Here is a 12,514-nt window from a genome sequence, read left to right on the forward strand (position 1 = left end):
AAAATTGAATAAAGCACGGCAGCTGTTGGAATGAAATCGAACGACAGTTCCTAACCAGTAATCAGAGTTGCAATTCTATCAACGATATACCATGTGATAAATAATATTGTCGTATTACTTATACACACAGGACACTTGTTTCACCATGCCAGATTATTACATCAAAATCTCTCGGAGGATAGAGCAGTTCGGCAGTTGCGTGCTGCTACTGAAGAATTTCAAAGTTGATTTGGACCAGCTCTCCTTGCCGAGAAAGTTTGATTTTGACATTATCCCCTACCGCAAGATATGATTTAGATTTGAACCTTGACCATCCTTTAGCATCAATCATCATGCGACCATCCTTTGTACTTACGGTATATTGAGCAGGTTCATTCACACCAAGGGTGCGCATGGTAAGAGAAACTTGGCCGCGGTCGCCCGGATTGTTGAATGACTCCCTCGTTGCTCTAGGAATTCTCTGTTTGTAAACAAGAAGACATACCCAAACAGTTAAATCAACACAGTGAATCATGTGAAACAACATGGAAAGAAAAAAGAACGAAGCACTTGGGCGGTCAATGCTTACCAAGAAGGTGGACATGTCGGTTTTTGTAAGGAATTTGGTATATGAAGTGTGAACTGCAGCCCAGTCTGTTGCCGGTGCAACTGCATGGGCCGGAGCAGATGCAAGTGCAAGTGTTGGTGCAGGTGCCGAAGCCGCCGCTGCTGCCGGAGATGGTGCTCCTTGTAGAGCTAGTGCCGGTGTCGGTGCAGGTGCCGATGTCGATGCCCGATCCTCCGGTAGATCATACTGGTCCGCTGATGCGGTCGGTGCCCAATCCTCAGCTGGATCAGACTGAGCTATTGCCGTTGTCAGTGCTAGAGCAACTGCCGGTGCTCGATCTGTGCGAGACAGCGATGATCGTGTCTGGTCTGCTATGATCAGCTTTCTAACTTGACTAGGATCCGTGACCGTGATTGTAAGTGCATCTAGTGCCACCACTAGTTGGTTTTGGAGTATTGACGACAAACCTGGTTGAGGGACTAATGTGTTTGTGAGAATTGCAGGATAACACAGGTAGAAGTCCCTCATTAATTCGGTTTTCCTACCAGAGATGACCCCTAAAAATGAATGAAGACATTGAAGTCAAAGGTGGTATGTGAAGACATTCACATTGAAGACTATGACAAGAGAAGACATCGCATGAAGACTATGGAGCGCGAAGACTTAGTTGTTTCGTCGTTCTTTTTCTTCTTTGTTGAGTCATAGGAACCGCCGTACTGTTAAGTGGGGTCCAAGTGAACCCGTCAGAATGACTGAAGTGATGCTTAACCAAAATCCTATGTCTTCGAGTGAAGACTATGAGAGCAAATCTTGTCCAGAGTTGGATAAGTCAGCTTTGCTTGTAGCCCAAGTAAAGTTACCGTGTGTGTTTGAAATCTGACCGTTGGAACACGTGTCAGTTCCTTAGTGACCAAGGGTCATTTCGGACAAATCAGGTCAGGTTGCCTAGTGGCTATAAATAGCCCACCCTCTACAACCATAAACGGTTGGCTGCTTAGAGTTAGTGCACGGCTTTTGTCGTTTGAGAGCAACCCACCTCGAAGCCTTTGAGAGAGAATTCCTTGCAAGGATAAAGCCCTAAACACCCAGAGCCAAAGAGTGTTAGGCATCACTCAAGTCTTCCTGTCTGTGTGATCTGAAGACTTATTACACTTGAGGACTATGAATCCTCCAGCCGGTTAGGCGTCGCGTTTTGAGCATCCAAGAGTCATGTGGATCGGCAGTGAACGAAGTCTGTGAAGGTTTGGAAGTCTACCTTGAAGACTTACTAGAGTGATTGGGCGAGGACTGGGTGTCCTTAGCTCAAGGGGAATAAGGTGAAGACGAGGTCTTCTGAGTTGAATCTCAGCCTCCCTAACCAGACATACAGTTGTCACAGCAACTGGAACTAGTCTAACAAATCATTGTCTTCAACAAGTCACTGGTTTCATCCTTCCCTTCCCTTTACTTACTGTTGGTCCTTGTGAAGTCATTGTATGATTGCTTTATCTTTTGTCTTCACTGAGTGACTGCTTGTTCTGATTGGCTTCACAATATCTTCCTACCTGATCTTTACTGCCTAGCTGCTATTAGTCATTATGCTTTCACTCCATTGAATACTTGACTATGGTTTGCCTAGTGTAGTCTACCTTCCGTTGCATGGTAATAGGTTTATTTCTATCGTTTGTCTTCGAAACTTCCATGTTTTGAAGACTTTCATAAAAATCGCCTATTCACCCCCCCTCTAGTCGATCACTAGCACTTTCAATTGGTATCAGAGCAAGGTACTCCCTTGTTCTGTGTGATTCAGTTTAACCACCTGGAGTTTTAGCTATGTCGACTGCAGGGATAATCAAAGTCTCCGCTGTGTGCCCAGTCTTCGATGGAACTGAATATCCCTACTGGAAGAATAAGATGCGCATGCATCTTGAAGCCATTGATGTCGACCTATGGTATGTCGTCAAGAATGGCGTTCCCAAGGCTGGTGAAGGTGTCACCGCTGCTGATGTCAAGAAGTTCGTTCAACTGGACTCCACTGCCAAGAACATCATCTGTGGTCATCTGACCAAAGGACAGTATGGCCATGTGAGTGCTTTGGAAACATCTAAGCTAGTCTGGGACTGGCTCTCCAAGGTCAACGAAGGCGTCTCAACCCAGAGAGAACAGAGAATCAGTGTCCTTCGCAACCTCTTCAACCGCTTCAAGAGAAATGACAATGAGAATGTTCAGCTCATGTTTGATCGACTCACTGACATCACAAATGAGCTTCAAGCCCTTGGCGCCACTGAGATCACCAAGCATGAAGTTGTCAAGACACTCCTGAGATCACTTGACAACTCGTTTGACACCCTAGCCCTGATGATTCAAGAACGTCCTGACTTCAAAACACTCGATCCGTCTGACATACTTGAGAGGCTCAACACACACGAGTTTTAGCTTTCTGAGAAAAGAGACATCTACGGTCCCAACTATGGGCGAACTCGTGCCTTGAAGGCAAAACCTGTCTCCTCATCTGAAGAAGAGTCTAACAGCAGTTCTGATGATCCTGAAGACATTGGAAAGGAGCTTGCTATGCTTGTGAAGAAGTTCCAAAAATTCACCAAGAAGAAAGGCTTCAGAAAGTCCTCACGATCAAGCTCAAGGAATGATGAAGCTTCTGCTCATGACTACAAGAAGAGAACATGCCACAAGTGCAAGAAACCTGGCCACTACATCTCTGAGTGTCCGTAGTGGGACAATGAGAACAAGAAGAAAAAGAAGAGCAAGGAGTATGATTCTGACGACAAGAAGAAGAAGAAATACTCAAAGTCTTCTTCCAAGTCCTCCTCAAAGTCTTCATCACACAAGAAGAGCTCATCTTGAAAGTGCTAGTGATCGACTAGAGGGGGGTGAATAGGCGATTTTTATGAAAGTCTTCAAAAAATGGAAGTTTCAAAGACAAACGATAGAAATAAACATATTACCATGCAGCGGAAGGTAGACTACACTAGGCAAACCATAGTCAAGTATTTAATGAAGTGAAAGCACAGTGACTAATAGCAGCTAGGCAGTAAAGATCAGGTAGGAAGATATTGTGAAGCCAATCAGAACAAGCAGTCACTCAGTGAAGACAAAAGATAAAGCAATCATACAATGACTTCACAAGGACCAACAGTAAGTAAAGGGAAGGGAAGGATGAAACCAGTGAGCTTGGTGAAGACAAAGATTTGGTAGACCAGTTCCAACTGTTGTGACAGTTGTACGTCTGGTTAGGGCAGCTAGGTATTTAAACCTGAGGACACATAGTCCTGGACACCCAGTCCTCACCGTATTCCCCTTGAGGTAAGGTCACATAGACCTCGCCCAATCACTCTGGTAAGTCTTCAAGGTAGACTTCCAAACCTTCACAGACTTCGTTCACCGGCGATCCACAATGACTCTTGGATGCTCAGAACACGACGCCTAACCGGCTGGAGGATTCACAGTCCTCAAGTGTAATAACTCTTCAGATCACACAGACAGGAAGACTTGAGTGATGCCTAACACTCTTTGGCTCTGGGTTTTTAGGGCTTTATCCTCGCAAGGAATTCTCTCTCAAAGGCATCGAGGTGGGTTGCTCTCAAACGACAAAAGTCGTACTCTAACTCTGAGCAGCCAACCGTTTATGGTTGTAGGGGTGGGTTATTTATAGCCAGTAGGCAACCCGACCTGATTTGTCCGAAATGACCCTTGGTCACTAAGGAACTGACACGTGTTCCAACGGTTAGATTTCAAACACACATGACAACTTTACCTGGACTACAAGCAAAGCTGACTTATCCAACTCTGGACAAGATTTTCTCTCATAGACTTCACTCAAAGACATAGGATTTTGGTTAAGCATCACTTCAGTCATTCTGACTGGTTCTCTTGGACCCCACTTAACAGTACGGTGGTTCCTATGACTCAACAAAGAAGAAAAAGAATGACGAAAGAACTAAGTCTTCGCGCTCCATAGTCTTCATGCGATGTCTTCTCTTGTCATAGTCTTCAATGTGAATGTCTTCACATACCACCTTTGTCTTCAATGTCTTCTTAGTGAAGATATGAGAAAGACAATCAAATCAACATAGTGAAGATAATCATGAAGACAAGTTGAGATTGAAGCCAAACCAAATGTGAAGGCATACCAAACGTAACGCCATGAGTGAATCACTTCAAACAGAAAAAATTGGTGGTGGCGTTACCCACCGTATAGGAAGTATTAGACCCAGACACGGCGCACAATTATCGTAGCGCTCCGAAGTCAAATTCCACATTAATGTATTCACACTTAGAATGTAAGTATTCATTGATTGAAGATATACTTTACTTCGTGTGTTGCACATCTAAGTCATCAACATGCATAAGTGTTAGGATGTGTGCCTGATCATAGGACATTTGAGGATTCCAAGATATTTAGCTCACACCGTAGCTTGCAAAACCTCTTCTCATCGAAGGGCTTGGTGAAGATATCTGCCAATTGCTCTTCAGTGTTGACGTGTATGATATCAATATCTTCCTTCACAACATGATCTCTGAGAAAGTGATGACGAATTTCAATGTGCTTTGTCTTCGAGTGTTGAACTGGGTTGTTGGCAATCTTGATGGCGCTTTCGTTGTCGCAGTAGAGTGGCACTTGCTTTAGATGAATGCCATAGTCTTTGAGTGTTTGCTTCATCCATAGAAGCTGAGCGCAGCAAGATCCAGCAGCAATGTATTCAGATTTAGCAGTGGAGAGAGATACACAGTTCTGCTTCTTTGAAGACCAACATACAAGTGATCGTCCCAGAAAATGACATGTGCCTGATGTAGACTTGCGATCCACCTTGTCACCAGCATAATCAGCATCCGAGAATCCAACCAGATCAAACTCTGAGCCCTTTGGATACCATAATCCTAACATTGGGGTGTAAGCCAAATATCGAAGAATTCGCTTCACAGCTAAGTGATCGATTCCTTTGGTGCCGCTTGGAATCAAGCACACATGCAAACACTAAGCATAATATCTGGCCTAGATGCACATAGATAAAGTAAAGAACAAATCATGGAGCGGTATACCTTTTTGATCGAACTCTTTACCATTGTCGTCGGGACCCAGATGATGTTTGGCTGGCATTGGCATCGTGAAGCCTTTGCAGTCTTGCATCCCTAATTTCTTCAGGCAATCTTTGAGGTACTTCTCTTGAGATATGAAGATGTCGTTGCGTTGCTGACGTATTTGAAGACCAAGGAAGAACTTCAGCTCACCCATCATGGACATCTGATATTGCTCTTGCATCATATATCCAAACTCTTCACTGTATTTCTGATTGGTGCAGCCGAAGATAATGTCATCCACATATATTTGGCACATAAACAGTTCACCATCATAGGTCTTCGTGAAGTGAGTGGGGTCGAGGGAACCAGGTTTGAAGCCTTTGCTCTCCAGGAAATCTTTGAGTGTGTCATACCAAGCCCGAGGGGCTTGTTTGAGGCCATACAATGCCTTGTTGAGCTTGTACACCATGTCAGGATGTTTTGGATCTTCAAAGCCAGGCGGTTGTGCAACATACACTTCTTCTTCAATCCTGCCATTGAGAAAAGCGCTCTTCACATCCATTTGATACAGAAGAATGTTATGATGATTTGCATAGGCCAGCAGTATGTGTATGGCTTCAAGTCTAGCCACAGGAGCAAATGTTTGATCGAAGTCAATCCCTTCAACTTGAGTGTACCCTTGAGCAACGAGACGAGCTTTGTTTCTGACAACTTGACCATGCTCATCTTGCTTGTTGCGATACATCCATTTGGTGCCTATTATATTGTGCTTGCGAGAATCAGGATGCTTAACCAGTTCCCATACATTATTCAGCTCAAACTGTTGAAGCTCTTCTTGCATAGCTTGAATCCATTTAGGTTCCATGAAGGCTTCTTCAACTTTCTTGGGTTCAGATATTGAAACGAATGTGAAGTGCCCACAGAAATTTGCTAGCTGTGTTGCCCTTGAACGAGTGAGTGGACCTGGTGCATTGATGCTATCAATTATTTTCTCAATATGTACTTCATTTGCAACACGAGGATGTACAGGACGAAGATTTTGCTCTTGCTGATCATTGTCATCGTTAGAAGGATTGTCTTCAGGCTGAGCACTGTCTTTAGGTTGATCATTGTCTTCAGGTTGATCAGGTGCGGAGATGATAAGTTCCTCTTCAGGCTGAGCTTCAGAAGGTATGATTTCTCCGGTTCCCATAAGTTTGATTGATTCACTGGATGGAACTTCATCTAGTACGTTTGGCAGGTGCTCTCTTTGTGAGCCGTTAGTCTCATCGAACCGCACATCCACTATTTCAACCACTTTATAGTGAAAAAGGTTGAAGACTCTGTAGGAGTGTGAATCCTTTCCATATCCAAGCATAAAACCTTCATGTGCTTTTGGTGCAAATTTTGAAGTGTGATGTGGATCCTTGATCCAGCACCTGGCACCAAATACTCTGAAGTAACTGACATTTGGCTTCTTGCCAGTAAGGAGCTCACATGATGTCTTGTTCAGAAGCTTGTGAAGATAAACACGGTTGATGATATGGCATGCAATATCAATGGCTTCAGGCCAGAATTTTCTTGGAGTCTTGTATTCATCAAGCATCGTCCGAGCCATCTCAATAAGTGTTCTGTTCTTGCGTTCGACGACGCCATTCTGCTGTGGCGTGTACAGAGCTGAGAATTCATGTGTGATGCCCAAAGTATCAAGATATGTATCTAGCCCAGTGTTATTGAATTCAGTGCCATTGTCACTTCTGATGTCCTTTATCTTGACGCCATAGTTGTTCATTGCTCGATTGGCAAAGCGTCTAAAGACATCCTGCACTTTAGTCTTGTAGAGGATTATATGCACCCAAGTATATCTTGAGTAATCATCAACAATGAAAAAGCCATAGAGACAAGCAGTAGTAGTAAGAGTTGAGTAATGAGTGGGACCGAACAGATCCATGTGGAGCAGTTCGAAGAGTTGAGTCGTTGTCATGATTGTCTTCGAGGGATGCTTGGCCCTCGTCATCTTTCCTGCTTCACAGGCACCGCATAAGTGATCCTTCTTGAACTTGACGCCCTCGATGCCTATGACATGCTTCTTCCTTGCGAGGGTGTGGAGGTTCCTCATGCCAGCATGCCCTAGCCTCCGATGCCAGAGCCAGCATTCAGAAGCTTTTGCTAGAAGACATACGGCAAGTTGTGGTCCTACTGAGAAATCTACCACGTACAAATCATCTTTCCGATACCCTTCAAACACTAGAGACTTGTCAGATTCCATTAGAACAAGGCAACGATATTTTCCAAACATCACAATCATGTTTAAATCACAGAGCATTGAGACAGACATTAAGTTGAAACCAAGGGATTCAACAAGCATGACTTTATCCATGTGTTGATCCTTTGAGATTGCAACTCTACCTAGACCCAATACCTTGCTTTTACCAGTGTCAGCAAATGTGATGTGACTTTTGTCAGATGGACGTAAGGTTGAGTCCATGAGAAGGCTTCGCTTTCCAGTCATGTGATTAGTACACCCACTATCAATAATCCATTCTGAAGCAGCTCGTGTCGTACCCTACAGTGCAGTTAGGGGGATAGGCTTCACGAAGAGAATTGTGAAGCATAAACATTTGACGAGCAAGTGGATTATGAAAGCTTAGATCGAGGTTAGGACTGATAGGGCAAGTGGCAAGCGACTCAGGAACAAAATACATAATAAGACCATTTGGGCATTTGATCTTGCGCCCTACAAGATGTTTAAGGTCCCCAGCAATGGCTTCAGACGATTTTGGTTTTTGGCTGGAGATCTTTCCCTACAAAAGAGAGTTAAGCTTTCTTAGCCACCCACATCTTCAAGGGTGGCTTCGAAGCAATGAGTCTAAGTGCAGCATCTGAGAACTTTGGCTTTGGAGCCCTAGCAAAAAGTCTTGTAGGTGGACAATAGTACTCATAAGAATAAGCAGAGTAGTTCTTGGTCTTATGAACATGGCGGTTTGATGAAACGCGCTCATATTCATAGGCCTGAGTAAGGTTTCCCTGCAAAACATTTGCGTTAGTGCGACTCAGGTGAGTCCTCTGTCTGTATGAAGCCTTTGGACCGTATGAAGCCTGTGGTCTGGGGTTTGTCTTCTTCATGTGTGGTGTCTTGACGACATTCACAGGAAGATTCTCCAAACATCTTTTCGGCACCCAGACTTTCTTCATAGGCGGCCCATTCCTGCAGTTAGTACCAATATACCTGGCAAACACTTCACCATTCTGATTCTTAAACAGTTTATAGTTTGCATCAAAGGATTCATCAATAACAATGGGATTAGCACAAGTGAAGCCAGATAGGCTGGATGGATCCGCTGAAGGTTCCTTTGCAGCAACCCATGTGGTTTTGGGGTACTGCTCAGGTTTCTAGTAAGAGCCATCAGCATTAATTTTCCTTTCGAACCCAACACCCTCTTTCCTAGGGTTTCGGTTCAGGATCTGCCTTTTGAGGACATCACATAGTGTCTGATGCCCTTTGAGACTTTTGTACATCCCTGTTTCAAGCAATGTCTTCAACCTAGCATTCTCATCAGCAGTAGCAGTGGTATCCTCAGCAGAGGGGTTAGTTACCACATCAATAGTTGAAGATATTGCAATAGTAGCAGCAGTAGAACACCCAACAGCAGAAGTAGCGTTGTCACGCTCGATGCATTTAAGACATGGTGGTTCAAATCTTTCCTGAGCTGAACTGATCTGTTCGGCGCGAAGTGACTCGTTTTCCTTTTGAAGATCTTCATGAGCTGCTCTCAATTTCTCAAGATCTTGCTTCCTTTGAAGATAATCATAGGAAAGCCTTTCATGAGTTGTTGAGAGCGTTTCATGACGACTTTCAAGTTCCTCATACTTAACGTGAAGATTTTTTATGTCTTCAATTAAGGACTGAGATCGAGTCATTTCAGTGTCTAATAGATCATCGCTTTTGTCTAACAGTTTTTGAATATGTTCCATAGCTTTCTGTTGTTCAGTTGCAATTTTAGCAAGTGTTTTGTAGCTGGGTTTGGAACCACAATCAGAGTCATCTTCACTAGATGTTTGATAGTGAGTAGTGCATGTGTTTACCTTGGCACTGCGTGCCATGAAGCAGTAGGTAGGAGCGGAGTAGTCCTTGTCATTTGCATCGGTGTCGGTGATGAAGTCATTGTCTTCAGTGTTGAAGATGGACTTGGCAATGTATGCTGTAGCCAGACTCGCAACGCCAGAATCAGACTCCTCCTCAGACTCCACCTCCGCCTCCTTAGAAGCGGACTCCTCCTCTGAATCCATTTCCTTGCCAACAAACGCACGTGTCTTGCCAGATGAGCTCTTCTTGTGTGATGAAGACTTTGAGGAAGACTTGGAAGAAGACTTTGAGTATTTCTTCTTCTTCTTGTCGTCAGAGTCATACTCCTTGCTCTTCTTCTTCTTGTTGTTCTCATTGTCCCACTGCAGACACTCAGAGATGTAGTGGCCAGGTTTCTTGCACTTGTGGCATGTTCTCTTCTTGTAGTCATGAGCAGAAGCTTCATCATTCCTTGAGCTTGATCGTGAAGACTTTCTGAAGCCTTTCTTCTTGGTGAATTTTTGTAACTTCTTCACAAGAATAGCAAGCTCTTTTCCAATGTCTTCAGGATCATCAGAACTGCTGTCAGATTCTTCTTCAGATGAGGAGACAGCTTTTGCCTTCAAGGCACGAGTTCGCCCATAGTTGGGACCATAGATGTCTCTTTTCTCAGAAAGCTGAAACTCATGTGTGTTGAGCCTCTCAAGTATGTCAGACGGATCGAGTGTCTTGAAGTCAGGACGTTCTTGAATCATCGGGGCTAGGGTGTCAAACGAGCTGTCAAGTGATCTCCAGAGTGTCTTGACGACTTCATGCTTGGTGATCTCAGTGGCGCCGAGAGCTTGAAGCTCATTTGTGATGTCAGTGAGTCGATCAAACGTGAGCTGGACATTCTCATTGTCATTTATCTTGAAGCGGTTGAAGAGGTTGCGAAGGACACTGATTCTCTGATCTCTCTGGGTTGAGACGCCTTCATTGACCTTGGAGAGCCAGTCCCAGACTAGCTTAGATGTTTCCAAAGCACTCACGCGGCCATACTGTCCTTTGGTCAGATGACCACAGATGATGTTCTTGGCAGTGGAGTCCAGTTGAACGAACTTCTTGACATCAGCAGCGGTGACACCTGCACCAGCCTTGGGAATGCCATTCTTGACGACATACCATAGGTCGACATCAATGGCTTCAAGATGCATGCGCATCTTATTCTTCCAGTAGGGATATTCAGTTCCATCGAAGACGGGGCATGCAGCGGAGACTTTAATTATCCCTGCAGTCGACATAGCTAAAACTCCAGGTGGTTAAACCGAATCACACAGAACAAGGGAGTACCTTGCTCTGATGCCAACTGAAAGTGCTAGTGATCAATGGAAGTTTCGAAGGCAAACGATATAAATAAACCTATTACCATGCAGCGGAAGGTAGACTACACTAGGCAAACCATAGTCAAGTATTCAATGAAGTGAAAGCACAATGACTAATAGCAGCTAAGCAGTAAAGATCAGGTAGGAAGATATTGTGAAGCCAATCAGAACAAGCAATCACTCAGTGAAGACAAAAGATAAAGCAATCATACAACGACTTCACAAGGACCAACAGTAAGTAAAGGGAAGGGAAGGATGAAACCAGTGAGCTTGGTGAAGACAAAGATTTGGTAGACCAGTTCCAACTGTTGTGACAGTTGTACGTCTGGTTAGGGCGGCTAGGTATTTAAACCTGAGGACACATAGTCCCGGACACCCAGTCCTGAACATGCAGCTCAGGACACCCAGTCCTCACCGTATTCCCCTTGAGGTAAGGTCACACATACCTCGCCCAATCACTCTGGTAAGTCTTCAAGGTAGACTTCCAAACCTTCACAGACTTCGCTCACCGGCGATCCACAATGACTCTTGGATGCTCAGAACGCGACGCCTAACCGGCTGGAGGATTCACAGTCCTCAAGTGTAATAAGTCTTCAGATCACACAGACAGGAAGACTTAATTGATGCCTAACACTCTTTGGCTCTGGGTGTTTAGGGCTTTATCCTCGCAAAGAATTCTCTCTCAAAGGCTTCGAGGTGGGTTGCTCTCAAACGACAAAAGTCGTACTCTAACTCTGAGCAGCCAACCGTTTATGGTTGTAGGGGGTGGGCTATTTATAGCCACTGGGCAACCCGACCTGATTTGTCCGAAATGACCCTTGGTCACTAAGGAACTGACACGTGTTCCAACGGTCAGATTTCAAACACACACGGCAACTTTACTTGGACTACAAGCAAAGCTGACTTATCCAACTCTGGACAAGATTTGCTCTCATAGTCTTCACTCGAAGACATAGGATTTTGGTTAAGCATCACTTCAGTCATTCTGACTGGTTCTCTTGGACCCCACTTAACAGTACGGTGGTTCCTATGACTCAACAAAGAAGAAAAAGAACGACGAAAGAACTAAGTCTTCGCACTCCATAGTCTTCATGCGATGTCTTCTCTTGTCATAGTCTTCAATGTGAATGTCTTCACATACCACCTTTGTCTTCAATGTCTTCTTACATTTTTAGGGGTCATCTCTGGTAGGAAAACGAAATCAATGAGGGACTTCTACCTGTGTTATCCTGCAATTCTCACAAACACATTAGTCCCTCAACTAGGTTTGTCGTCAATACTCCAAAACCAACTAGGGGTGGCACTAGATGCACTTACACATCTGGCAAGGCACGTGCATTTGTTGGCAAGGAAATGGATTCAGAGGAGGAGTCCGCTTCTAAGGAGGCGGAGATGGAGTCTGAGGAGGAGTCCGATTCTGGCGTTGCGAGTCTGGCTACAGCATACGTTGCCAAGTCCATCCTCAACACTGAAGACAATGACTCCGTCACCGACACCGATGCAATTGACAAGGACTACTCCGCTCCTACCTACTGCTTCATGGCA

The sequence above is a fragment of the Triticum urartu genome, chromosome 5A (genome assembly GCF_056163025.1).
Source record: "Triticum urartu cultivar PI428250 chromosome 5A, HENAU_Tu73, whole genome shotgun sequence".
In the NCBI taxonomy this organism is placed as follows: Eukaryota; Viridiplantae; Streptophyta; class Magnoliopsida; order Poales; family Poaceae; genus Triticum; species Triticum urartu.